The sequence below is a fragment of the Triturus cristatus genome, chromosome 4_1 (genome assembly GCF_964204655.1).
Source record: "Triturus cristatus chromosome 4_1, aTriCri1.1, whole genome shotgun sequence".
Lineage (NCBI taxonomy): Eukaryota > Metazoa > Chordata > Amphibia > Caudata > Salamandridae > Triturus > Triturus cristatus.
Genome location: NC_140585.1, coordinates 1,192,123,876 through 1,192,129,843, shown reverse-complemented (window position 1 = coordinate 1,192,129,843; position 5,968 = coordinate 1,192,123,876).

Here is a 5,968-nt window from a genome sequence, read left to right as displayed (position 1 = left end):
GGGGTTTCCTTTCTCAATACTGGGTGATAGATCCTTAGTTATCACAAAGGAGGAGGGGCAATTTTCAAACTCAGTCTACTGTTTAACTTGGCTGCATCTACATTCTCATACCACACAGAGTGACAGGGCAGGGTTACAAGTAGAACTCCAACTCCGGATTCCATCTCTAGATCTGTTTGCCAGTAGAGGGAGGGAGGGACAGAGGTACCCAACAAACAGCGTATGGCTGACTCAATGACCCTTCCCACACTGCGGCTACTGTCCTAGAATGTCAATGGCTTGGGGGACAAACTGAAACGCAGGATAGTGCTCCACTACATCAAACGTTACTCTCCAGACGTAGTCCTGCTACAGGAAACACATCTAGTAGGCAACACTTTTAAAAAAAAATATATTTTTATTATTTTATATAAACAAACACAAAATTGCAATTTACACAAGTATATCCGTACACTTATCATCAATTTGCTAAAATGAACCATGTTCTGGAGCACAACATCTGCTTCCAATTATCCATTAGAGGTTACACAAGACATTGTTCATAAGTACCTGATAATCCCCAAGGCACCATAACATCAATCAGAATTTCCTGAGATATCGTCTCCCTCTTCATCAAATGATTGTAGACACTTATTTCTCAGTGTAGCAAATAACTCGAAATGCAAATCCATATCCTCCCTCTTATCCCTCCCCCCTCCCTAATGGCGTAACAAAAAAGTTGGAAACACAGTAGAACTACGAGCCACAGTTATGTCAATAGTAAATGCGCACACCATAGCGATCCAGAAAGCCAATCTATGGTGTTAGAGGCAGTTCCAAATAAGAAATCATAGTAGCCGTCCCTTTAAGGAAGGGTAAGTCCTCGTAGAGGAATCGCCAACCCTGGCGTGCTCGAGTCTTCGTCAGTGTCAGTAGGTGGTGTTTGCATCAATTGTACTAGCGCCTCCCAAGTCCTCGCCATTTCCATTGCTTTATCCCTGTTAGCGTGGGCTGCCAGTTGCAGTCGTGTGGTACCCACACATTGTGCCCACTTCAGAAATTTAGTACGCCACCTCTGGAAACTAGGGCCCCTCGTGGCCTTCCAGTGGGCTGTTATTTAGCTTTTTGCGAGTAAAAGCCCCAGGTCTATACATTTACTGGGTATTTTATTCTTAGAGGTGTGGGGGAACCAATGCAACAAACATAGGCCTATGGTGGGTTCCATGTCCCTGTCCATAACAGCATGCAAAAGAGCAACCACTTCGTCCCAGAATGTACCAAGTTGAGGGTAATTTCACATCATGTGGCAGAAGTCTGCCCCTATTATATTGCAGCATGGGCTCGCCGCCGAAGTCAAATTAAAATATGTATTCATTATTTCAGGTGTAAAATACGCCCGATGAAGAATAAAGAAATGTACTAGCTGAAAACGTGTGTTCCGAGTGCTTTTCCATGCACACTCCACCAGTCCCGCCCACACCTTCTCAGGAATTTCATTGCCTAGGTCCATTTCCACCGCCGCCAAAGCATTACCAGATGGTCAGCCGCTCATTCGTCATTCGGTGATATAAACAAGTAACTGCCTTGATGGTGCCAGCAGCTAGGACCACATACTGGCAAGCCATGGAGGTGGGCGGTTCCTCAAGTCCCCTTTTCCAATGTGCCCGGATGGCCGCCACTAGAACTAGGTGTAGTAAGTAATCCCCCCGAGCCAGTTTATACCTGTCTTGTAATACCTATATGGTATCACGGTACCATCGTCATATAGATTCCCTATGGTGATCAGCCATCTGTCCGCCCAGTCCTCCAGCGCTGCCCAGCTGCCGCCATGTGGTAGAGCATTACATATTGCCAGCGGTATCTCAGGATCTAGTAGGCAACATTTGTAAAGCTCTAGACCAATGGGGCTATGAACTAGTGGTTCAGGGTCCAGAGGCATTGGAATACACCTGAGGAAACAGCTCCCTCTTACAGTGGGGCAGACGTGGACACACACACAGGGCAGGTACGCGGCCCTATCCGGCACATGGGAGGGAATGACTGTGCGATTTTTACGGAATATGTACCGCCAGGCCTACACAGCATAGCCTTCCCAGACTTGAGCAAATTGCTGCTGGGCTTGCTGGAAGGAGAGCTTTTGATAGGAAGGGATTTTAACATGGCACTGTGTGATCATAGGGATCGTTTCCCCCCACGGTGCCCACCATGTAACCACTCTCACCTAACCGACTTCCTGTCTGCCTTGGGGCTAACCGATGTATGGCGTGCTCACAATCCGAACACACAGCATTACATATTTCATTCTGGAGCACACAACAACCTTTCGCGGATAGATTTCATCCTCACCCTGGACGACCGAGTCCCCAATGTTCGAGAAGTGCGACACCTGGCAGGAGGAATCTCTCATCACTCCCCGATATGGGCAAGCTACATTATAGCTACACCGCGCTGCCGAAGGACAATCTCAATGAACCCCTAATACTTAAAATCCCAAACATGAGGAAGGGGCTGGACAAGCCATGGAACATTATTTCAAGGAGAACTAATCATCGGTCGAGTCTCCGCATATTCTAAAGGAAGTCTTCAAAACGGTGATCAAGGGACAAGCGCTCTCCTTCTCGATTGGGCACAAATGGGATAAGAGGGCAGGAATAGAAACACTGCAAAGTGAGATGTTGGACATAGAGGCTGACCTAGCGAAAGGGGATAATGAAACCACTAGGCACATTCTGGACCTTAAGAGACAGGAGTACAGAGATTTGGTGTCAGAGGCAGCGAAAGGTAGACATTTAGACATTTTGTGACGCAACATAAAATTTATGAAGTGGGGGACAAAGTAGGGAAGTTCTTGGCATGGCTTGATAGGTGCGAACATGTGAGCTGGTGGGTCACCACTATACAGACGGAAGCCTGAGTGACTTTGAAAGACGCACTGGACATCTGTTGGACTTGGTCCTTTTTGCAGGGTCATCTCAGAACTTTTGGCCTTCCTCCTGTATTTTTTTCTGACCTGTTGTTGGTGGTTTTATGACAGGGCACTTTACCACTGCTGGTCAGTGCTAAAGTGCATGTGGTCTCTCTTGTAAACTTGGTAAGATTGGTCTACACCTGTTTGGCATATTCAATTTACCGGTGAGTCTCTTGTAGAGTGGTATCCCATATACCCAGGGCATTCTCCCTCCGGCACGGAACCAGGCAGGGCTGCTCCCTTTCGCCATTAATCTTTGCTCTAATTTGAGCCTCTTGCGAACTGGGTACGAGGAGACCCACTGATTTGAGGACTGCATTGGGCTAAGGACTGGGGGGACAGAATATCCCTATATGCTGACGACGTGCTACTTTATGTTGCAACACCACGTTCCTCCATCAGCAAAATATTGAATATATTCATACATTTTGGCAAGTACACCGGCTACACAATTAACGTTTAATTAATTTAATTAATAACAATCCAATTACTAACAAATTATCCACAATATACATTCTGAGCGGCCCGACACCAACCCTGCCACCAGGTTGTGCTGCGGAGGTGGTGTCACCACAAACCCAGATCTCTTCCACAACCCCATTCTCCAGGACACACTAAATTGACTGCAGAGAGACATTCACGATTGGAGATCACTGCTGAGACAGGCGGACTTGGCAAGGTTAGAACCCTACTATGGGATGGGAAGCCCCCGCGAATATCCACATTGAAACTGGCACGGGGATGGTACGACGGGGTAATACCATTACGTGATATCCAGAAATATTATTTAGCTGCACAACTGTCAGTCCTCAATCAATGGGTTCATCGGCCTCAAGACGAGTCCCCATATCGAATGGACAGGTATGTTCTACGCCCAGGAGGATATGTGCATGCACTGTATACTAACCTCCAGCACCTCCACCTAAAGAGACCAACGGAACGCACTGTTTGACTCTGGCAATCGATAGATAGAATGCTGGGTCGGAATGACCAGGTGACCCAAGCCACACCACTATGGGAGGCAGAGAGGCTGGGTACCCTGGTCAATTGCCCTGGCTTTGACAAATGGATCTTATAGGAATCTCTAGGGTGGGAGACCTGTGGTCTAAGGGGTAGGTGGTCCGATTTGCCAACCTAAAGCAAGAATATGGCCTGTGAACAACAGAGACATTCTGATACCTGCAAATAAGACTGCTCATTTTGCGTTAATCCCACGGGGAGATGATCTCTGAGAATCATCCCCATTTCGAGGGCAGGCTTTTAACTGAACATATGGACCATAGGGCAATCTCCCTACCTTACCAAAAACTAATCAATAACTCCCCTGACCCCCTTATACTTCTCTGAAAATAATGGAACACAGATTTGGGGGAATTGGCGGATGAGGATTGGCCAGAGGCCCTAGCCTATCCCAAGGAGGCGGCCATATTGTCAAAGTTCAGGTCAATTCAGCTCAGGATTCTCAATAGAACCTACCTCTCCTGCAGTACCTTTTTTAGGATGGGCAGGGGCTCGGATTCTAACTGTCGCAGGTTGTGTAGGAAAGAGTTTACTTTTTATCACATACTATGGGAATGTCCAGCAGTGAAAGTTTTCTGGGGGGCTATAAGCAATGCATTCAGGAGGTGTGTGCAGTGGAATGGTTACCCTTGCCTAAGTGGTGCATACTAAACATACGGGATGCTACTGACCTGAGCCACAAGGAACAAACCTGTGTAACCCAGGGGATGACTATAGCCAAAAGTTACATTGCCCGCTTGTGGGGAGCGCCAACTTTCAGAGACTGGGAAAAAGACATGGACTGGTGCATGGTGGCCAAGAAAGTTGTCTACGAAAGCAGGGGATTGCCCTAGGAAGTGAGAATCGATCTGTGGTATATGGAATGTCTATCAGGGAAGTCTGTGCATGGCCCCCTCCACGATGCCAGGTGGTGCTGCAACCTAGGGATTTGATGTCTTTGACGAATGCAACAATGGGACCGGTCGGGGGAATCTGGCCTAACAGCAGACAATATAAACCGTACGCTGTATAACCTGTTGGTGCCCATGGCCGCTTTGGTGTATTTGCTGCCATATATTTTGTTGTTTTATCAATAAAAAAAATTTAAAAAATGTTTAATTATTTTTCTAGCTGGTACCATTCCGGAAATACAGTATTAATAATTTGATCTGTGCTATGTTTTGTTTTACATACGACAGCTAGGCCTGCCACAGTGAAAATATATTTTGTGTGCTAGTCACTGTAAGGACGTTAACATTATTTTCCACACAGCTATATTTAAATACTATGCACCCTGCCCAGTGACTTAAAAGGCGACATATGAGTGACCGATTGATTTAAAAAAAAGAGTCTTTGACCTGTCAAAAGAGTTTATTTTGACAGGTCGAATTGTAGTTTTTAAACTGCTACAGCCAGGTTACAATGGTAGGCCTGAAGCCATGTTTGCACTGCCACTGTAGTTGATGGCACAATAGGAGCTGCAGTGAACTAGTAGCATTTAACTCCCAGGCCCTAGGAGAACATTATATATCATATACTAGGGCAGTGGTCTTCAAACTCCCATAGAAAGAAAAAAGCATTGCCACACCCCTCCAAATTTTTTCACAACTATTCTATTAAACCGCCAATGTTAAAATATGTATAGACTTATTTAAACGTTGCAGTTAAATTCTGTACCGTTTTAAATATGCAATTAAATACATGATTGCCAAACATACTATTTTGGTCAGACAGGCCTTACTAACGTGTAAAAGAATCCACAGTGTGATTATTAAAAATGGGGGTGGGGGGTTTGAAGAATATTTGGAGTTCCTTCCCTTTTGACACCTTCTCCCAGTTAAGATGTAAAAGACAAGAGATGTTAGTGATGGCCCATTACAGAGCGGCTTTCTGCAGCTCATTTTTCCCCTCGCTGAAAACAAAGCACTGTTATCAGCATAATGCTTCTTTTGGTCAGAGCCTGGTACCCGCCCGCCCCCCGGGATCACTTGAAGCCCCCTAGGGGTGTCCGCCCCCCAGTTT